Source organism: Rutidosis leptorrhynchoides, chromosome 4, assembly GCF_046630445.1.
Source record: "Rutidosis leptorrhynchoides isolate AG116_Rl617_1_P2 chromosome 4, CSIRO_AGI_Rlap_v1, whole genome shotgun sequence".
NCBI classification, from domain to species: Eukaryota; Viridiplantae; Streptophyta; class Magnoliopsida; order Asterales; family Asteraceae; genus Rutidosis; species Rutidosis leptorrhynchoides.
The window spans coordinates 461,974,544-461,999,244 of NC_092336.1; positions in this window are offsets into that span (position 1 = coordinate 461,974,544).

A 24,701-nucleotide genomic window follows, 5' to 3' on the forward strand; every position below is an offset into this window, starting at 1 on the left:
TATTCAAAGATTGACTTACGTTCTGGGTATCATCAAATGCGGGTGAAAGAAGATGATATTCCAAAGACTGCTTTCAGAACACGTTACGGTCATTACGAGTTTATGGTCATGCCATTTGGTTTAACTAATGCACCAGCTGTGTTCATGGACCTTATGAACCGAGTGTGTGGACCATACCTTGACAAGTTTGTCATTGTTTTCATTGATGACATACTTATTTACTCAAAGAATGACTAAGAACACGGTGAACATTTGAGAAAGGTGTTAGAAGTATTGAGGAAGGAAGAATTGTACGCTAAATTTTCAAAGTGTGCATTTTGGTTGGAAGAAGTTCAATTCCTCGGTCACATAGTGAACAAAGAAGGTATTAAGGTGGATCCGGCAAAGATAGAAACTGTTGAAAAGTGGGAAACCCCGAAAACTCCGAAACACATACGCTAGTTTTTAGGACTAGCTGGTTACTACAGAAGGTTCATCCAAGACTTTTCCAGAATAGCAAAACCCTTGACTGCATTAACGCATAAAGGGAAGAAATTTGAATGGAATGATGAACAAGAGAAAGCGTTTCAGTTATTGAAGAAAAAGCTAACTACGGCACCTATATTGTCATTGCCTGAAGGGAATGATGATTTTGTGATTTATTGTGACGCATCAAAGCAAGGTCTCGATTGTGTATTAATGCAACGAACGAAGGTGATTGCTTATGCATCTAGACAATTGAAGATTCACGAACAAAATTATACGACGCATGATTTGGAATTAGGAGCGGTTGTTTTTGCATTAAAGACTTGGAGGCACTACTTATATGGGGTCAAAAGTATTATATATACCGACCACAAAAGTCTTCAGCATATATTTAATCAGAAACAACTGAATATGAGGCAGCGTAGGTGGATTGAATTGTTGAATGATTACGACTTTCAGATTCGTTACCACCCGGGAAAGGCAAATGTGGTAGCCGATGTCTTGAGCAGGAAGGACAGAGAACCCATTCGAGTAAAATCTATGAATATAATGATACATAATAACCTTACTACTCAAATAAAGGAGGCGCAACAAGGAGTTTTAAAAGAGGGAAATTTAAAGGATGAAATACCCAAAGGATCGGAGAAGCATCTTAATATTCGGGAAGACGGAACCCGGTATAGGGCTGAAAGGATTTGGGTACCAAAATTTGGAGATATGAGAGAAATGGTACTTAGAGAAGCTCATAAAACCAGATACTCAATACATCCTGGAACGGGGAAGATGTACAAGGATCTCAAGAAACATTTTTGGTGGCCGGGTATGAAAGCCGATGTTGCTAAATACGTAGGAGAATGTTTGACGTGTTCTAAGGTCAAAGCTGAGCATCAGAAACCATCAGGTCTACTTCAACAACCCGAAATCCCAGAATGGAAATAGGAAAACATTACCATGGATTTCATCACTAAATTTCCAAGGACTGCAAGTGGTTTTGATACTATTTGGGTAATAGTTGATCGTCTCACCAAATCAGCACACTTCCTGCCAATAAGAGAAGATGACAAGATGGAGAAGTTAGCACGAATGTATTTGAAGGAAGTCGTCTCCAGACATGGAATACCAATCTCTATTATCTCTGATAGGGATGGCAGATTTATTTCAAGATTCTGGCAGATATTACAGCAAGCATTAGGAACTCGTCTAGACATGAGTACTGCCTATCATCCACAAACTGATGGGCAGAGCGAAAGGACGATAAAAATGCTTGAAGACATGCTACGAGCATGTGTTATTGATTTCGGAAACAGTTGGGATCGACATCTACCGTTAGCAGAATTTCCTACAATAACAGCTACCATTCAAGCATTGAGATGGCGCCGTTTGAAGCACTTTATGGTAGAAAGTGCAGGTCTCCGATTTGTTGGAGTGAAGTGGGGGATAGACAGATTACGGGTCCGGATATTATACAAGAAACTACCGAGAAGATCATCCAAATTCAACAACGGTTGAAAACCGCCCAAAGTCGACAAAAGAGCTATGCTGACATTAAAAGAAAAGATATAGAATTTGAAATTGGAGAGATGGTCATGCTTAAAGTTGCACCTTGGAAAGGCGTTGTTCGATTTGGTAAACGAGGGAAATTAAATCCAAGGTATATTGGACCATTCAAGATTATTGATCGTGTTGGACCAGTAGCTTACCGACTTGAGTTACCTCAACAACTCGCGACTGTACATAACACTTTCCACGTCTTGAATTTGAAGAAATATTTTGCTAAAGAAGATCTCACTATTCCGTTAGATGAAATCCAAATCAACGAAAAACTTCAATTCATCGAAGAACCCGTCGAAATAATGGATCGTGAGGTTAAAAGACTTAAGAAAAACAAGATACCAATTGTTAAGGTTCGATGGAATGCTCGTAGAGGACCCGAGTTCACCTGGGAGCGTGAAGATCAGATAAAGAAGAAATACCCGCATCTATTTCCAGAAGATTCATCAACACCTTCAACAGCTTAAAATTTCGGGACGAAATTTATTTAACGGGTAGGTACTGTAGTGACCCGAACTTTTCCATGTTTATATATATTAATTGAGATTGATATTTACATGATTAAATGTTTCCAACATGTTAAGCAATCAAACTTGTTAAGACTTGATTAATTAAAATATGTTTCATATAGACAATTGACCACCCAAGTTGACCGATGATTCACGAACGTTAAAACTTGTAAAAACTATATGATGACATATATATGGATATATATATATATATAGTTAACATGATACTATGATAAGTAAACATATCATTAAGTATATTAACAATGAACTACATATGTAAAAACAAGACTACTAACTTAATGATTTTTAAACGAGACATATATGTAACGATTATCGTTGTAAAGACATTTAATGTATATATATATCATATTAAGAGATATTCATACATGATAATATCATGATAATATAATAATTTAAAATCTCATTTGATATTATAAACATTGGGTTAACAACATTTAACAAGATCGTTAACCTAAAGGTTTCAAAACAACACTTACATGTAATGACTAACGATGACTTAACGACTCAGTTAAAATGGATATACATGTAGTGTTTTAATATGTATTTATACACTTTTGAAAGACATCAATACACTTATCAAAATACTTCTACTTACCAAAAATGCTTACAATTACATCCTCGTTCAGTTTCATCAACAATTCTACTCGTATGCACCCGTATTCGTACTCGTACAATACACAGCTTTTAGATGTATGTACTATTGGTATATACACTCCAATGATCAGCTCTTAGCAGCCCATGTGAATCACCTAACACATGTGGGAACCATCATTTGGCAACTAGCATGAAATATCTCATAAAATTACAAAAATATGAGTAATCATTCATGACTTATTTACATGAAAACAAAATTACATATCCTTTATATCTAATCCATACACCAACGACCAAAAACACCTACAAACACTTTCATTCTTCAATTTTCTTCATCTAATTGATCTCTCTCAAGTTCTATCTTCAAGTTCTAAGTGTTCTTCATAAATTCCAAAAGTTCTAGTTTCATAAATTCAAGAAATACTTTCAAGTTTGCTAGCTCACTTCCAATCTTGTAAGGTGATCATCCAACCTCAAGAAATCTTTGTTTCTTACAGTAGGTTATCATTCTAATACAAGGTAATAATCATATTCAAACTTTGGTTCAATTTCTATAACTATAACAATCTTATTTCAAGTGATGATCTTACTTGAACTTGTTTTCGTGTCATGATTCTGCTTCAAGAACTTCGAGCCATCCAAGGATCCGTTGAAGCTAGATCCATTTTTATCTTTTCCAGTAGGTTTATCCAAGGAACTTAAGGTAGTAATGATGTTCATAACATCATTCAATTCATACATATAAAGCTATCTTATTCGAAGGTTTAAACTTGTAATCACTAGAACATAGTTTAGTTAATTCTAAACTTGTTCGCAAACAAAAGTTAATCCTTCTAACTTGACTTTTAAAATCAACTAAACATATGTTCTATATCTATATGATATGCTAACTTAATGATTTAAAACCTGGAAACACGAAAAACACCGTAAAACCGGATTTACGCCGTCGTAGTAACACCGCGGGCTGTTTTGGGTTAGTTAAGTAAAAACTATGATAAACTTTGATATAAAAGTTGTTATTCTGAGAAAATTATTTTTATTATGAACATGAAACTATATCCAAAAATTATGGTTAAACTCAAAGTGGAAGTATGTTTTCTAAAATGGTCATCTAGACGTCGTTCTTTCGACTGAAATGACTACCTTTACAAAAACGACTTGTAACTTATTTTTCCGACTATAAACCTATACTTTTTCTGCTTAGATTCATAAAATAGAGTTCAATATGAAACCATAGCAATTTGATTCACTCAAAACGGATTTAAAATGAAGAAGTTATGGGTAAAACAAGATTGGATAATTTTTCTCATTTTAGCTACGTGAAAATTGGTAACAAATCTATTCCAACCATAACTTAATCAACTTGTATTGTATATTATGTAATCTTGAGATACCATAGACACGTATACAATGTTTTGACCTATCATGTCGACACATCTATATATATTTCGGAACAACCATAGACACTCTATATGTGAATGTTGGAGTTAGCTATACAGGGTTGAGGTTGATTCCAAAATATATATAGTTTGAGTTGTGATCAATACTGAGATACGTATACACTGGGTCGTGGATTGATTCAAGATAATATTTATCGATTTATTTCTGTACATCTAACTGTGGACAACTAGTTGTAGGTTACTAAGGAGGACAGCTGACTTAATAAACTTAAAACATCAAAATATATTAAAAGTGTTGTAAATATATTTTGAACATACTTTGATATATATGTATATATTGTTATAGGTTCGTGAATCAACCAGTGGCCAAGTCTTACTTCCCGACGAAGTAAAAATCTGTGAAAGTGAGTTATAGTCCCACTTTTAAAATCTAATATTTTTGGGATGAGAATACATGCAGGTTTTATAAATGATTTACAAAATAGACACAAGTACGTGAAACTGCATTCTATGGTTGAATTATCGAAATCGAATATGCCCCTTTTTATTAAGTCTGGTAATCTAAGAATTAGGGAACAGACACCCTAATTGACGCGAATCCTAAAGATAGATCTATTGGGCCTAACAAACCACATCCAAAGTACCGGATGCTTTAGTACTTCGAAATTTATATCATATCCGAAGGGTGTCCCGGAATGATGGGGATATTCTTATATATGCATCTTGTTAATGTCGGTTACCAGGTGTTCACCATATGAATGATTTTTATCTCTATGTATGGGATGTATATTGAAATATGAAATCTTGTGGTCTATTGTTACGATTTGATATATATAGGTTAAACCTATAACTCACCAACATTTTTGTTGACGTTTAAAGCATGTTTATTCTCAGGTGAATATTAAGAGCTTCCGCTGTTGCATACTAAAATAAGGACAAGATTTAGAGTCCATGTTTGTATGATATTGTGTAAAAATTGCATTCAAGAAACTGATTTCGATGTAACATATTTGTATTGTAAACCATTATGTAATGGTCGTGTGTAAACAGGATATTTTAGATTATCATTATTTGATAATCTACGTAAAGCTTTTTAAACCTTTATTTATGAAATAAAGGTTATGGTTTGTTTTAAAAATGAATGCAGTCTTTGAAAAACGTCTCATATAGAGGTCAAAACCTTGCAACGAAATCAATTAATATGGAACGTTTTTAATCAATAAGAACGGGACATTTCAAACTACATTTCAGTGCTTTAGATAATTTTTCTTTAAGGGACTGCCTTTAAATTAATGATAACTTCCTAGATATATTTGTTCAATGGTTACGCAAGGGGGAGGTAACTCATTGATATCCTATTTCAAGGGGAAGTTAATTCATTTTCTTGGGAACATAATCAAAATGCTGATTTACTTTCTTGTATATCACATTTTGAGGGGGAGAAAAAGGGAGAAAATGAGAAAATTATTCAAAAATATTGTTTTTCAAAAGTGAATTCAAAATTTCTTTGTTTTTATCTGAAATAATTCACTATGGCTTGTATACATCTCAGTATGCAACCCGTGTCAACAATTGGTATCACTGAAGATTTGTACTTTGTATAAAATTCAAAGTTCTTTTAAGTACAAATCTTATTTTGAAAAATTTATAAAAAATTGGAAAAGATAAAATCCAAAAATATTTAAATTTTACTGAATAAATGCTATTTTTAGCATTTTACCGAGTCTGACAACCAACAGTATAGATTCGGTAAGTTCAAAGTTTTCAAAAATTGTCTCAGATTTGTTTTTCATGAAAAGATTGAAATGGATTTCAAGAGGAAAAATCAATTTGTCAAGATTTGGAGTTAAATTGTTAAAGTTTTGAAAAATTGGACTGTATTCGGTATATTAGGCCCATTCTGTAAAGCCATTGCATTGTAACCGAGTTCTAGAAGCTATGGAATGTAATACAATCTGATCAGAATGTCAGATTCTATATCAGATTCGGTACTGTAGCAGATTCGGTAAAGATTCTGTATATCAGATTCTGTAAAAGAAACTGATCAGAAATACAAGTGACACACCCAGATTCAGTATAGATTCGGTAATCATAAGAATTGTAGCCTGTAACCACTTAAAACAATGGATTAAGTGATACAGAAACTCAGATTCTGTATCTGACTCGGTAGTCAGATTCTGTATGAATTTGAAGTTCAAACTCAATTCAATCCTTTTGAATTAGATTCTGTAACCTTTTTGCACAAGGAAACAAGTTAGTATCACACAAAATATCAAAGATACCGAAAGTATAGGATACTGAATGTCAACTGTAGCAGTTGACAATACCGAGTCTAAGTTTAAAACTTAGAAATATAACAGAATCCTTTCTCAAACCACACCAATTAGCTGCTTATAATCAAACCGAATGTGATAGAATCACAATCACACCACAATCTGCAACACTTAAGATGAATTTAAGTAATGAAGCAGACTCGGTATGACAGTTACGATACCGAGTGTTGATCAAATCTTCAAAACTTGATGAATTGAAGAAATTGAACCGTCAGAAATATGAATTAACACCTCACGAACACAACTGAATCCTTAAATCTTCACAAAAATCCAGAATCAAGCTTGAATTAAGCAATACCGAGAGTTTTAGCCACAAACTCTAAAAATCAACTTGATTCTCCATAGTTAAAGTTAAAAAGCTGTAATGATGATCGAAACTCTTTCTAAAAGACCTAATGCACCTTCGCTGAACTTATTACAAGAATCTAAATGTCAGATTATCAAATTCGATAATACCGAATGTGATTCAAAATACCGAGAGTATTCAAATTCTATAATCTACAATCTCTGGATCAATATAGTGATGTAGAATCACTTCCTGGAAGCTCTGATACCAAATTGATAGGACCCTTGACATGTGAATATCAATGAATGTGAAGATTAACCATAAAGATTGACAGAGAAAGTCAATCGGTCAAGATTGACTTTCCACGGCTCTCTTGAATATCTCTACATAACAGTGGCTAAGCTTAGCTAATCTAGGGAGCCTTGGATCCTTTATATAGCCTCGTATAAAGGATCCTCCATAAGGCTAGGGAAACACGTTTTACTCCTTCTAGGGTACCTAACAATCTCCCCCCAGGAGTGAGACGGGTTTCCAAAAACTAACTCCCTAGTAAAACATACAACATTACAAGGAAAGAATCAACTATTGCTAACTAACTCCCCCCCCCCCTGAATGATGTACGATCATTGATGAAGATCTTGAATCTTCAAATCTTGATATCATCGTTCTTTCAACGGTCTTTGAGTTTGCACAGCGGATTGCGCAAGGTAGACATTCATCGAAGCATCACTTTATGTTGATGAAGAACTCAACTCCCCCTCAACATTTTCTTTGATTAGTAAGCTCGAAAAACTTTGAGAAACTCCCCCTTCAAAGTATATGGGGCACGGCCGATCAAGTTTGATTTCAATCAAACACATGATCGTCACATAAAGCATATAGATCGTTGGCTCCTTCGAAGTTCCTAACGTCTCATGTACTCCCCCAAGGATGTGGAAGTCCTTTCGGTTTCGCGTGCTCACTCGTCAAAGAAGTAACGCTTTAACTTTGTCTCTTTGAAATCCGAGTCTAATACCGTACATGTATTGAAGTCATACGCACATCAACTTTCCACGGCTCTCTTGAATATCTCTACATAACAGTGGCTAAGCTTAGCTAATCTAGGGAGCCTTGGATCCTTTATATAGCCTCGTATAAAGGATCCTCCATAAGGCTAGGGAAACTCGTATTACTCCTTCTCGGGTACCTAACAATCTCCCCCCAGGAGTGAGACGGGTTTCCAAAAACTAACTCCCTAGTAAACATACAACATTACAAGGAAAGAATTAACTATTGCTAACTAACTCCCCCCGAATAATGTACGGCCGTTGATGAAGATCTTGAATCTTTAAATCTTGATATCATTGTTCTTTCAACGGTCTTTGAGTTTACACAGCGGAATGCGCATAATCTTGACATTCATCATAGCATCACTTTATGTTGATGAAGAACTCAACTCCTCCTTAACATTTGCCTTGATTGGTAAGCTCAAAAAACTTGAGAAACTCCCCCTCCAAAGTATATGGGGCACGGCCGATCAAGTTTGATTTCAATCAAACACATGATCGTCACATAAAGCATATAGATCGTTGGCTCCTTCGAAGTTCCTAACGTCTCATGTACTCCCCCAAGGATGTGGAAGTCCTTTCGGTTTCGTGTGCTCACTCGTCAAAGAAGTAACGCTTTAACTTTGTCTCTTTGAAATCCGAGTCTAATACCGTACTTGTATTGAAGTCATACGCACATCAACCATATACATATCTCCCCCACAATGATGCTCGCATGAATATCGTATGAAATAAGAGCGTCATTGTTTAAAATGGTTGATGTGCTCGGCAAATTCCCAAATTATCATATAGAACGCGTATGAGAAAAGCCGTGTGAATCCGAGCCTCGAAAATAGTGAAAAAATATGCTTTAGAGGACCAGATTCGGTAAAGGACCACCCTTGAAAATATGATGAACAGTCAGGGGTTAAAAGTGTCAAATAAGCTCTCAGATTCGGTAAAGGATCAGTGTTACAAAAGTCTGAAACCTTTCAGGGACTAAAACTAACAAATTTGCACTCAGATTTGGTATAAGGACTGTCCTTGCAAAAGTTTCAAACCTGTCAGGGACTAAACTTGGTAAAAGTATCACCAGATTCGGTAAGTGGACCCTTGTTGGGCTTATTAGATTCGGTAGTCCCAATAGAGAATATCATTGGTGTTTAGCATATTGGGCTTGCAAGATTCGGTAGGCCCAAGTAAAAATATCAGCATGTTTCAGATTTGGATTTTGGGCCTTGCTAGTGTAGATAACCAAATCATCATCAGACATCGATTGTTCAAAGAACCAATACCGAATGATATACGGAATCAATACCGAATCAGAAAGCAATATCAATACCGAGTCCTGTAACCACCTCATACCGAATGATCTGCAAAGCAATACCGAATGAAGCACAAGTGCCATATACCGAATCATGAATGAATCAGCCATACCGAATCTCTGATTAATCAATAATACCGAATGAGAAGCAAGTGCAGTACCAAATCTGATTCATCATATGCATCTGATGAATATCAAAAGTGTCAAACATCCAATATGATGAAATTAATCTTCAAAATCACTTGTAATAGATTCCTACAGCAACGATTTGAGGTATTCCTGACTCAATTGGATCCATAACAGCAACAAAATCTCAAAATCAAGCATGAACAGTGGCTTCGAGTTCTTCATAAGCGTGAAAATTGAATTCGATTTTCAGAAGTTTGTAGGCAGTGAATCCTTCATGAAAATCACTTCAAATCATGATAAGAATCTTCGTTGATTAACATCTGAACCAGAAACAACTTCTAGCATCCGAATTCGATCTTTAAAATTTTGTTGACTTTTTGATCGATGCTCTGACTTCACGAATTCGAAATCTATGATGTTTCTCAGTTCAATCTGAGGCTTCACGAAGCTTTATTGACTGATAATGAACTAGAATCTCCACTCCAATCGATCTGTAAAAGAGTGAATTGCTCCAGAGACCTCCATGATTGAGTTTATCATCGAAGACGAACTCAGATCGAATTTGCTTTAATATGTTGTTGTTGATCTGATATGAAGATGAACAAACATTAGGAAGCATGTAAGGATCGATTCTCTGTAATCAATTAGTGTTGAACAACAACATAGAAGAATGTGATATTTGTGAGCTTGATGTAACTGTAGCAGAAATAAGAAAATCACGAGTACTGTAGCTTGAATGAGATGAAGATTAGGTGGATTTAATATTCTGAAAATGAAAAGTGAAATCAGAAATATGAATGTGAATTTGTTTTGTGAATTTAATTAGAATAAGTTTCGGTGAGGTTAGGTAAAATGAGATTCGGTATTTAATGAATTTCATTTAGTTGTGTATGTGTTTTGGTGAAATTCGGTATTGAAATTTTTTTTTGAAAATTTTTCGAAAAAATTTGAAGATCTTCATATCTTCATGATGAAGATGATGAAGGTTTGAAGATTTGGATGAAGGTTGGTTGAAGATATATGTGTTTAGGTTTGAAGGTTTGAAGATGGAGGTAAAACATTCATGATATTCAAAGGATCTTTATTCGGTTCGTTGAATGATAGGCTCTGATACCAATTGATAGGACCCTTGACACGTGAATATCAATGAATGTGAAGATTAACCATAAAGATTGAGAGAGAAAGTCAATCGGTCAAGATTGACTTTCCACGGCTCTCTTTAATCATCTTTGTCCGCTTATGATAAATACGATAAGCAACTTTGTTCGAGGAATAACCAAGAAATATGGCCTAATCGCCATGAGGATCAAACTTTCCGAGGCTGTCAAAATCATTAAGCATATAGCATATACAACCAAAAACACGGAAATATTTGACATTCGGGCGTCTACCATATAATAACTCATATGGAGTTTTATCAAAACGTTTGTTTACAATACAACGATTTTGGGTATATCATGCAGTTGAAATGGCCTCCCCCCACATTTTTGGAGGTAATTTGGAGTAGGCAAGCATCGTTCGTGCTGCTTCGCACAACGTACGATTACGTCGTTCGACTACTCCATTTTGTTAGGGGGTCCGAGCAGCAGAGAACTGATGTTCAATGCCTTGGTCTTTCAAATAACTATCAAGCGGGTCATTCTTAAATTCCGTCCCATTATCAGTTCTGATGCTCTTAACATGTTTGTTAAAAGAGCGTTGAATCTTTTTAATGAACTCAATGACAATGGCGGGGGTTTCTGACTTAGTTCGTAAAAGAAAAATCCATGTAAACCGGGTATAGTCATCAATAATGACAAGCACATGTTTCTTGCCACCGAGGCTAGAAATACGCATGTGTCCACATAAGTCCATATGCAATAATTGCAAAGACGATGAAGTACTGGGGTTTTGCTTAAGTGGATGATTAGTCCGTTTCAGCTTACCCATCGCACATGATGGACACACATGATGCTTATCATATTGAAAGGTTGGAATACCATCAACTAAATCTTTAGAGACTAGTCGATTGATACCCTTGTAATTCAGGTGTGACATCCGATGATGCCATAACCATGAATTTTATTTGGTAGAACGAGTGGCCAAACACATGGTTGCATGTGATGGTGCATCATTGAGGTCAATAGTATATAGTGAAGAACAACGTTTACCAGCAAGAAGATCATTCCCTTCGGTGGATTGCACCGAGCATTGTTGACGTTCAAACAAAACTTTGAGATCTCCATCGCAGAATTGGCTCACACTAAATAAACTGCACCCCAAACCCTCAACATATGAAACCCGTTTGATTGTTATGCCATTTTGCACAAAATATCCGTAACCCGTTATTGCTGCAATCTCATCGTTTCCGAATGTAACTGTTCCTAGGAATTTGTCAATGAAGTTGACAAGCAAGGATTTATCGCCCATCATGTGTCGAAAACAACCGGAATCGATATACCAAACACAGACGTCAAAACCCTGTAAATGTGAATTTCCTAGAGTTTAGGTACCCAAATTTTCTTGGGTCCTTTTCGGTTATTACCAGCAATAAACTTTGGATCAATGATGAAATAATCACGTAAAGCATCATGCAGTTTAGACAATAAAGCATCATTTAAAAAAACATTACATGAAGCATCATACGCAATATCAATCTTTACATCGTTATCAGAAGTCTTAACACACAATTTATTCCAAGTAGATGTTTTGTTCACAGACGAAAATTGAAAAACATGAGATGATTTCCTAGGCCGACTAGCAGATTGCTTTTGTTTGGTTGCTACTTTCTTAGTCGTGGACTTAGGAACCCATACAGATTTGTAATTCAAGTTTGGATTATGACCTGTGACACGAAAAACACCTTTGTTAGTTAGACGTCCAAACTTTTCAGTTGACACATGAGATGACTGATTTTGCAGAATTTCCAATTTGATTGTACGTTATTTTGCATCATACTCACTTAAATCAGGTTTAGAACTTGTGTGTGTTGTGGACTTAACTGATTTCTTTAAAAGACTCGCTTTTGAAGTTTTTGTCATAGGAATCTTTTCAGTTAACACAGAACCATTTGGAGAATGAACCTTTTTAACAATATACTGAGTTGTAGAAACAACTTTTGAACCATGATTGCCAAATTGAGAACGTAGAGGATTTTTAAGAATAGTAATGAGTTTTACATCCTTAGATGTTGTTGTTCCCTTCCCCTTCTTAGTAATCCCATCAGTACATTCAAGCACATTGGTTGCAATATTAGACGTTTGCTTAAGTGTGTTAGCCTGTTTCAGTTGAATTATCTTTTGTTTTAAGCTTTTAATCTCAAGACATAATTCTTCAGCCGAAACTATCACTTCACCCTCCTTAAAAGCATAAGTACATTCTTTCTTAGGCAGTGAAGGCAATTTATCACACAAAGCAAGCATTTGTTCTAATGATTGGCACTTAAGTTGCAAGTCAATATTCTCCTGTTCAAGTTGAGCTACTATACGATTCAAATCACGTACAGCTGGCAAATGCAAGTAATAATCATGCAAAGGATCAAGTTGACTTTCAAAATCTATCAAAGGTTCAATGTTCGGTTCATCCTGAGGTTCTACTTTTTCATTTAAAGAATTTTGACCTAGAGAATCTGTCTCAAAGAAGACAGTTAGTTCATGTGCTAGGTCTTCACGGAAAACATTCATGATATTCAAAGGATCTTCATTCGGTTCGTTGAATGAGAGGCTCTGATACCAATTGATAGGACACTTGACACGTGAATATCAATGAATGTGAAGATTAACCATAAAGATTGAGAGAGAAAGTCAATCGGTCAAGATTGACTTTCCACGGCTCTCTTGAATATCTCTACATAACAGTGGCTAAGCTTAGCTAATCTAGGGAGCCTTGGATCCTTTATATAGCCTCGTATAAAGGATCCTCCATAAGGCTAGGGAAGCTTTTCAGATTCTGATTTACTGTATGCAACGAGAGATTCCAGTTCTTTGATTTGAGCTTGCAACTTGAAAATCTCTGAAGATGTCGTTTGAACTTCTTGTTCTTTCATCTGTTGAAGTTCTGTTTGAAGTTGTTGATGAAGTTTGTATTGTATAAAGATACAATTGGAAGGTTGACTTCTGTTGTGGCATGAACAACCATATTCATAATGTGCAGTCTCTTCAACAGACGATGGTTCACGTGGAGTCATTAACAAAGCAATCGACTCAAGTTGTGTAGCTTTTGTATCTTCCACAAATCTGATAAAAGCACATTTTTCGGGAGTGTTGTAACAACAAGAACATCTCTTGTCTCGATGATTGAATCTCACAATGAAATCCGGTTTCGGATAAAAATCTTGTGTAACACGCATCATTATGACGAATCGTTGAATAATATCAAGTATTATCGCCTTTTCTCCTCCTCAAAATATGATTCCGGTGAATCAAATTTTGTTTTCGAACGTTTCGTAAACTTTCGTTAAGTCTTCGTTAGTCTAGATTCGGTAATGGACCACTCTTGTAAATTCTGAATCCTGTCAGGGACTGAAAGTGTCAATTAAGTCCTCAGATTCGGTAAAGGACTGATGCTGCAAAAATCCTGAAACTTTCAGGGACTAAAATTGTCAAATTGTCACTTAGATTCGATAAAGGACTGTTCTTGTAAATATCTGAAACTTGTCAAGTGGACTGAAATTTCCTGTTGGCTGCATTTTTACTCCAGAAGCAATCTCAGACTGTAAAACCAATTGTGCTTCAACTTGAACAAGATTTTGATTACGGGTTGTACACACATCATTTTTTGGTATCTGGTTCTTATTAGCAACCATGTTTGGTAATGGATTTTCAAGACAAATGTCCATGATCTCAATCTCACCCCTATCCATAGAATTAACTTGAGGAGATACGATGTTATTCTCCAACAAAGTACCCAACGGAGTCATCTTAGAGACCAAAGATTTGAAATTTGAATTTTTAAGTTTAGTAGTTAAACCAGCAGAAAAGGGAGAAGCTTCTAGACTTCTTAATTTAGAAATGCTTTTTTGTAAAGATGATACACTACCAACATGCTGTAGGCTATCAGTTCTTTGAAAAACCATTGTTCGATTAAGAGGTGTCGCGGTTGCACTAGGCCTATCAGTTCAAATTATTGCATATGGACACGATGAACACGATGAATATCAATAATTGCACTAGCTCTGATACCACATGTTGGATCATAAGATCAACATGAACATGATGAATGGAACGAATAGCCACAAAGTAATCAAGGAAGTTGAGAGAAAATGAGAATTTCTATTCTACGGCTTCCTTGATCTCATTACATAACATTGGCTATTATTACCTTCTATGGAGTTCCTAGATCCTTTATATAGCCCTCATCTAAAGGATCTCTTGGGAGTATGATTGACTCATTCTCAGGTACCTAACAGAAATATTAATACCTACAGTAAAACGATTAAATAAAAGAAGATCCTCAACCAATGGTCCAAAATTAAAAATGGTCAATGGTGTTTCTGCCGAGGAAGCAAAATATTGGGAAGATTACCAATTTTTCGATGAATCGGATCGCGATGAGGATTCCGATGATGTTATAGAAATTACCTCGACCCAATTTAATAAAGCAAAAGAAAATAATAAGGGAAAAGGTATAAAAATAGAGAAACTTGATTCCAACCCCGATGAACTTTATATGTATCGGCAACATCCGTATTTCCTAAATTGTAACAATAACCCGGGAACATATAAACCACCAGGTTTTTCTAAACCATTGTGGAAAACGACGACTCGTATTAGAGGAACACCATATATCCCTAGAAAATTAGGAAAATGAACCAAATCCGAAGAAGAAGAAACCAGTGATTCAGATTAGAGAGTTGTAATCATGTTGTGTATTATATGTATTGTAATGTGCTTGTACTTTTATGCTCTATGTAAAAATTGCTTGTATTGTTTATTAATTATCTTTTACGAATCTAATCCTTGTCTATTTTACAGTATAAAAACAAAATGGAAGTTAAGGGTAGACAACTGAATATTTTAGAAGACCTACCACAGGATATGATTGAGGAAATCTTGTCTAGAGTCGGTCAGAATTCATCAGCACATTTAGTTATGGTGAAATTAACTTGTCAAACATCTGAAAGACTTTCCAGAAATGCCTTAGTTTATAAAAGGCTTTCCTTTGATAGGTGGGGTATATCACATTGGGGAGACCGTAAGTTACGCTGTATTTTCTTTAAAGCGTTAAATGCAGGGAACCCAAATGCAATTTTACGCTACGGGTTAAGAACCTATTTTGACTCAACATATTCCAACATAGGATTTCGTGAGTTAGAAAGAGCTTCTAACATGCAACATAAAGAAGCATGTTATACTTACGGGTTAGTGATGTTCGCTTCTTACCAAAGTGAGAAAAAGAACATCGGATTACAACTTTTAAATAAAACCTTCCCATAAGTGACGGATTCAGTAGTTGGGGTGAGAAACAAGGTTTTTAGATTATTACGGGGCTGTTGGACATTACGAAACCCTCGTCCCTTTGACGACATTACAACTTGCTGCCTAGCCAATGGTCATAACGGTTACTTTCCACAAGACCAAGGATGGGAAGTCGTCTTAGTAAAAGCAGAATGCATGACTTGTTTCTGGACTTATGAATTACGTGTCTTTATTGCCTTTGCTGAACGACTTACGTATTAATTAGAATTACCTTTATAGCTGCCGAGTAGCAAAGTTATTATGTGTTATATTTCATCCTATATGTATAATAAGTGGTATTGTATGTTTGCAAAATATTGTATAAAAGTTTGAACGCGAAATATTATTGTAATAAGTTTTTCATATAGAATCGTAGTAGTTGAATTGTATAATAGCTACTAAGTATGAACTTAACAGGTAGGTACTACCCGAATTAAACTATAAAATGCTAATATGAAGAAAAAACTTTTATAAATAAGTTCATATTATGCTACGAAATACTATTGACTACTCTTAAATTCTATATGATTAACTTAATTCTTTTGGCTATTTTTGAAGGAAATGGCACCGACGACTCGTCAGAACTTAAACATGAGTGAGGAAGATTTCCGTGTTTTTCTTGCTACGAACATAGCCACAGTGCAGGCTGCAAATTAAAATAACAACAATATCTCTGGTTCTAGCAGTGGAACTAATTCCACAAAAAATCGTGTAGGATGCTCCTACAAAGAATTCACTGCCTGCAAACCTTTGGAATTCGATGGAACCGAGGGTCCAATCGGATTAAAACGATGGACTGAAAAGGTTGAATCGGTGTTTGCCATAAGTGAATGTACTGAAGAAGACAAAGTAAAGTACGATACGCATACCTTCACAGGTACTACGTTAACATGGTGGAACACCTACCTCGAGCAGGTGGGACAAGATGTTGCTTACGCACTACCGTGGTTAGCATTCAAGCATTTGATGAACAAGCAGTACCGTCCCAGAAACGAGGTCAATAAGCTCAAGGTAGAGCTTAGAGGATTACAAACACAAGGATTTGATATTACCACGTACGAACGACGATTCACAGAGTTGTGTTTATTGTGTCCGGGAGTGTTCGAAGATGAAGAAGAGAAAATCGACGCATTTGTAAAAGGGTTACCAGAAAGAATTCAAGAAGATGTGAGTTCACACGAGCCCGCCTCCATACAAAAAGCAAGTCGAATGGCTCATAAACTCATAAATTAGATTGAGGGAAGAATTAAAGAGTAGGCGGCCGAAGAAGCAAACACGAAACAAGTCAAGAGGAAGTGGGAAGAAAAAGTGACAAGAGTCACCAACAAAACAACAGTAACTATCGCTTCAATAACCAACACAACAATCACAACTACAATCGCCCCATTTTTTGCAAAAACAAATGCAACAATAACTATCCTAACAACAACAACAACAACCACAATAACCGTCCTAACAACAATAACAATCGCAACAACAACCAAATTAATAACAACAATGGCAACAACAATCAGAACAATAAATGTCTAAGGTATGGAGGGTATCATCCAGATAAGTTCTGTGTAGTAGTGTGTACCAAGTGTAATAGAACCGAACATAGTGTAACGAAGTGTGATGTCTATGGACCAAAGGCATATAAAAATAACAGAACAAATAATTCCATTATTTGTTACGGATGCGAAAAGCCGGGCCATTTTAGCAAAGCATGCCCTAATCAAGAGAATAATAATGGGCAAGGCCGTGGACGAGTCTTCAACATTAATTCGGCAGAAGCGCAGGAAGACCCGGAGCTTGTTACGGGTACGTTTCTTATTGACGATAAATCTGCTTATGTTTTATTTGATTCGGGTGCGGATAGAAGCTATATGAGTAGAGATTTTTGTGCCAAATTAATTGGTCATTAATGCCTTTGGATAATAAATTTTTACTCGAATTAGCAAACGCTAAACTAGTTACAGCAGATAAAGTATGTCGGGATAGAGAAATTAAACTGGTTGATGAAACATTTAAAATTGATTAAATACCAGTCTAGTTAGGGAGTTTTGATGTAATAATTGGCATGGACTGGTTGAAAATGGTGAGAGCAGAAGTCGTTTGTTACAAAAATGCGATTCGCATTGTGCGTGAAAAAAAAAACCTTTAATGGTGTACGGAGAAAAGAATAACGCGAAATTAAATCTTATTAGTAGTATGAAGTTGTAAAAAATAATAAGAAAAGGTTGTTACGTCATTCTAACACACATCGAGGAAGTTAAACCTGAAGAAAAGAACATCAGTGATGTTCCCGTCGCAAAAGAATTTCCTGATGTATTTCCGAAAGAATTACCGGGATTACCCCCACATCGATCCGTTGAATTTCAAATAGACCTTGTACCGGGAGCTGCACCAATAGCACGTGCTCCATACAGACTCGTACCCAGCGAAATGAAGGAACTTCAGAGCCAATTACAAGAACTTTTAGAGCGTGGTTTCATTCGACCAAGCACATCACCGTGGAGAGCTCCTGTTTTGTTTGTCAAGAAGAAAGATGGTACATTTAGGTTATGTATCGACTACTGAGAGTTGAACAAACTTACCATCAAGAACCGCTACCCACTACCGATAATCGACGATTTATTTGATCAACTACAAGGCTCGTCGGTTTATTCGAAGATTGATTTACGTTCTGGGTATCATCAAATGAGGGTGAAGGAGGATGATATTCCAAAGACTACTTTTAGGAAGCGTTAAGGTCATTACGAGTTTATGGTTATGCCGTTTGGGTTGACTAACGCACCAGCTGTGTTCATGGACCTCATGAACCGAGTGTGTGGACCATACCTTGACAAGTTTGTCATTGTTTTCATCGATGACATACTTATTTACTCAAAGAATGACCAAGAGCACGAAGAACATTTGAGAAAAGTGCTAGAGTTGTTAAGGAAAGAAAAACTGTACGCTAAGTTTTCAAAGTGTGCATTTTGGTTGGAAGAAGTTCAATTCCTCGGTATATAGTGAACAAAGAAGGTATTCAGGTGGATCCAGCAAAGATTGAAACCGTTGAAAAGTGGGAAACCCCGAAAACTCCGAAACATATACGCCAATTTTTAGGACTAGCTGGTTACTACAGAAGATTCATCCAAGATTTTTCTAAAATAGAAAAACCCTTGACTGCATTAACGCATAAAGGGAAGAAATTTGAATGGAAAGATGAACAAGAGAAAGTGTTTCAATTGTTGAAGAAAAAGTTAACTACGACACCTATATTGTCATTACCTGAAGGGAATGATGATTTTGTGATATATTGTGACGCCACAAAGCAAGGTCTCGGTTGTGTATTTGTAGTGACCCAAACTTTTCAATGTTTATATATATTAATTGAGATTGATATTTACATGATTAAATGTTTCCAACATGTTAAGCAATCAAACTTGTTAAGACTTGATTAATTGAAATATGTTTCATATAGACAATTGACCACCCAAGTTGACCGGTGATTCACGAACGTTAAAACTTGTAAAAATGATATGATGACATATATATGGATATATATATATAGTTAACATGATACCATGATAAGTAAACATATCATTAAGTATATTAACAATGAACTACATATGTAAAAACAAGACTACTAACTTAATGATTTTTAAACGAGACATATATGTAACGATTATCGTTGTAAAGACATTTAATGTATATATATCATATTAAGAGATATTCATACATGATAATATCATGATAATATAATAATTTAAAATCTCATTTGATATTATAAACATTGGGTTAACAACATTTAACAAGATCGTTAACCTAAAGGTTTCAAAACAACACTTACATGTAACGACTAACGATGACTTAACGACTCAGTTAAAATGTAGATACATGTAGTGTTTTAATATGTATTTATACACTTTTGAAAGACTTCAATACACTTATCAAAATACTTCTACTTAACAAAAATTCTTACAATTACATCCTCGTTCAGTTTCATCAACAATTCTACTCGTATGCACCCGTATTCGTACTCGTACAATACACAGGTTTTAGATGTATGTACTATTGGTATATACACTCCAATGATCAACTCTTAGCAGCCCATGTGAGTCACCTAACATATGTGGGAACCATCATTTGGCAACTAGCATGAAATATCTCATAAAATTACAAAAATATGAGTAATCATTCATGACTTATTTACATGAAAACAAAATTACATATCCTTTATATCTAATCCATACACCAACGACTAAAAACACCTAAAAACACTTTCATTCTTCAATTTTCTTCATCTAATTGATCTCTCTCAAGTTCTATCTTCAAGTTCTAAGTGTTCTTCATATATTCTACAAGTTCTAGTTACATAAAATCAAGAATACTTTCAAGTTTGCTAGCTCACTTCCAATCTTGTAAGGTGATCATCCAACCTCAAGAAATCTTTGTTTCTTATAGTAGGTTATCATTCTAATACAAGGTAATAATCATATTCAAACTTTGGTTCAATTTCTATAACTATAACAATCTTATTTCAAGTGATGATCTTACTTGAACTTGTTTTCGTGTCATGATTCTGCTTCAAGAACTTCGAGCCATCCAAGGATCCGTTGAAGCTAGATCCATTTTTATCTTTTCTAGTAGGTTTATCCAAGGAACTTAAGGTAGTAATGATGTTCATAACATCATTCGATTCATACATATAAAGCTATCTTATTCGAAGTTTTAAACTTGTAATCACTAGAACATAGTTTATTTAATTCTAAACTTGTTCGCAAACAAAAGTTAATCCTTCTAACTTGACTTTTAAAATCAACTAAACACATGTTCTATATCTATATGATACGCTAACTTAATGATTTAAAACCTGGAAACACGAAAAATACCGTAAAACCGGATTTACGCCGTCGTAGTAACACCGCGGGCTGTTTTGGGTTAGTTAATTAAAAACTATGATAAACTTTGATTTAAAAGTTGTTATTCTGAGAAAATGATTTTTATTATGAACATGAAACTATATCCAAAAATTATGGTTAAACTCAAAGTGGAAGTATGTTTTTCCGACTGAAATTAAAAACAAGACGTCGTTCTTTCGACTGAAATGACTACCTTTACAAAAACGACTTGTAACTTATTTTTCCGACTATAAACCTATACTTTTTCTGTTTATATTCATAAAATAGAGTTCAATATGAAACCATAGCAATTTGATTCACTCAAAACGGATTTAAAATGAAGAAGTTATGGGTAAAACAAGATTGGATACTTTTTCTCATTTTAGCTACGTGAAAATTGGTAACAAATCTATTCCAACCATAACTTAATCAACTTGTATTGTATATTATGTAATCTTGAGATACCATAGACATGTATACAATGATTCGACCTATCATGTCGACACATCTATATATATTTCGGAACAACCATAGACACTCTATATGTGAATGTTGGAGTTAGCTATACAGGGTTGAGGTTGATTCCAAAATATATATAGTTTGAGTTGTGATCAATACTGAGATACGTATACACTGGGTCGTGGATTGATTCAATATAATATTTATCGATTTATTTCTGTACATCTAACTGTGGACAACTAGTTGTAGGTTACTAACGAGGACAGCTGACTTAATAAACTTAAAACATCAAAATATATTAAAAGTGTTGTAAATATATTTTGAACATACTTTGATATATATGTATATATTGTTATAGGTTTGTGAATCAACCAGTGACCAAGTCTTACTTCCCGACGAAGTAAAAAATCTGTGAAAGTGAGTTATAGTCCCACTTTTAAAATCTAATATTTTTGGGATGAGAATACATGCAGGTTTTATAAATGATTTACAAAATAGACACAAGTACGTGAAACTACATTCTATGGTTGAATTATCGAAATCGAATATGCCCCTTTTTATTAAGTCTGGTAATCTAAGAATTAGGGAACAGACTCCCTAATTGACGCGAATCCTAAAGATAGATCTATTGGGCCTAACAAACCCCATCCAAAGTACCGGATGCTTTAGTACTTCGAAATTTATATCATATCTGAAGGGTGTCCCGGAATGATGGGGATATTCTTATATATGCATCTTGTTAATGTCGGTTACCAGGTGTTCACCATATGAATGACTTTTATCTCTATGTATGGGATGTGTATTGAAATATGAAATCTTGTGGTCTATTATTATGATTTGATATATATAGGTTAAACCTATAACTCACCAACATTTTTGTTGACGTTTTAAGCATGTTTATTCTCAGGTGATTATTAAGAGCTTCCGCTGTCGCATACTTAAATAAGGACGAGATTTGGAGTCCATGCTTGTATGATATTGTGTAAAAACTGCATTCAAGAAACTTATTTTGTTGTAACATATTTGTATTGTAAACCATTATGTAATGGTCGTGTGTAAACAGGATATTTTAGATTATCATTATTTGATAATCTACATAAAGCTTTTTAAACCTTTATTGATGAAATAAAGGTTATGGTTTATTTTAAAATGAATGCAGTCTTTAAAAAACGTCTCATATAGAGGTCAAAACCTCTCAACGAAATCAATTAATATGGAACGTTTTTAATCAATAAGAACGAGACATTTCAGTTGGTATTAGAGCGTTAGTCTTAGAGAACCAGAATTTTGCATTAGTGTGTCTTATCGAGTTTGTTAGGATGCATTAGTGAGTCTGGACTTCGACCGTGTTTACTTGAAAAATGATTGCTTAACAAATTTTGTTGGAAACTATATATTTTTAACATGTGAATATTATGTGATATATTAATCTCTTAACGCGTTTGATATTATGTGATAGATGTCTACCTCTAGAACAAGTCCCATTGACTCACCTAATAATAATGAAGAGTCAAATGTAAATTGGAATAATTCGTGGACTGATTCACAAGTTCCCGAAGAGGAACCGGAAGAAGAGTCGGAACCGGAAGAAGAATCGGAACCGGAAGAAGAATCGGAACCGGATGAAGAAATATAACCGGTGGGGGAAATAATAAAACGGTTAAGTAAAAGAAAATCCTCAACCAACCGACCAAGGTTAATTATGGTCAATGGTGTTTCCGCCAAGGAAGCAAAATATTGGGAGGATTACCAATTCTCCGATGAATCGGATTCCGACGAGAATTCCGATGATGTTATAGAAATTACCCCAACTTAATTTAAAAAGGCAAAAGAAAAGAATAAGGGAAAGGGCATAAAAATAGAGAAATCTAATTCCAACCCCGATGAACTTTATATGTATCGTCAACCCCCGAAGTCCTTAAGTTGTAACAATGACCCTGGAACCTCTAAACCACCAGGTTTTTCTAAACCAATGTGGAAAACGACGGCTCATATTAGGGGAACATCATATATCCCTAGAAACTTGGCAAAATGAACCAAAACCAAAGAAGAAGAAACAAGCGAGTCGGAATAAGATAGTTGTATTCGTGTGGTGCAATATATGTAATATAGTGTGCTTATGCTTTATGATATATGTAAAAATTGCTTGTATTAATAAGTATTTTTTTTATGAATCTAACTCTTGTCTATTTTACAGTATAAAAACACAAAATGGATAGACAACCCAATATTTTAAGAGACATACCCGGAGACATGATTGATGAAATCTTGTCTAGAGTCGGTCAGAATTCTTCGGCACAACTATTTAAGGCGAGATCAGTTTGTAATACATTCGAAGAACGTTCCAAGAATGCCTTGGTTTATAAAAGGCTTTCGTTCGAAAGATGGGGGATATCACATTGGGAAATCCATAAGTTACGATGTGTTTACTTTGACGCATATATTGCGGGGAACCCAAATGCTATTTTACGCAATGGGTTAAGAAATTATTTTGACTCAATATATCCGAATATTAGACTTCGTGATTTAGAAAAAGCGGCTAACATGCAACATAAAGAAGCATGTTATGCTTACGGATTAGTAATGTTCGCTTCTCACCAAAGTGAGAACAAGAACATCGGGCTACAACTATTAAACAAAACGTTCCCACAAGTGACGGAGTCGGTAATTGGGGTAAGAAATGAGGTTTTTAGATTGTTACGGGACTGTTGGACATTACGTAACCCTCGTCCCTTTGACGACGTTACAACACGCTGTCTTATCAACGGCCATAACGGTTATGTTCCACAAGACCAAGGATGGGAAGTAATCCTAGTAAAACCAGAATGCATGACTTGTTTTTGGATGTATGAATTACGTTACTTTATTGCCTTTGCTGAACGACTTGTGTACTAGCTAAAATTATCTTCACAACCATCTTGTATCAAATTTATTGTGTGCTATATTTCATGCTATATGTAAAATAAGCAGTATTGTAAGTTTGTAAAATATTGTGTAAAAGTTTGAACGCGAAATATTATTATAATCAGTTTTTCATATAGAATTGTAGTAGTTGAATTGTATATTAGCTACTAAGTATGAACTTAACGGGTAAGTACTACCCGAATTTAAACTTATAAAACGCTAATATGAAGAAAAAGCTTTTATAAATGAGTTCATATTATGCTACGAAATACTATTAACTACTCTTAATATTCTGTATGATTAACTTGTTCCATTTGATTATTTTGAAGGAAATGGCACCGACTACTCGACACACCGTGAATATGAATGAAGAGGAATTCCGTACTTTTCTAGCTTCAA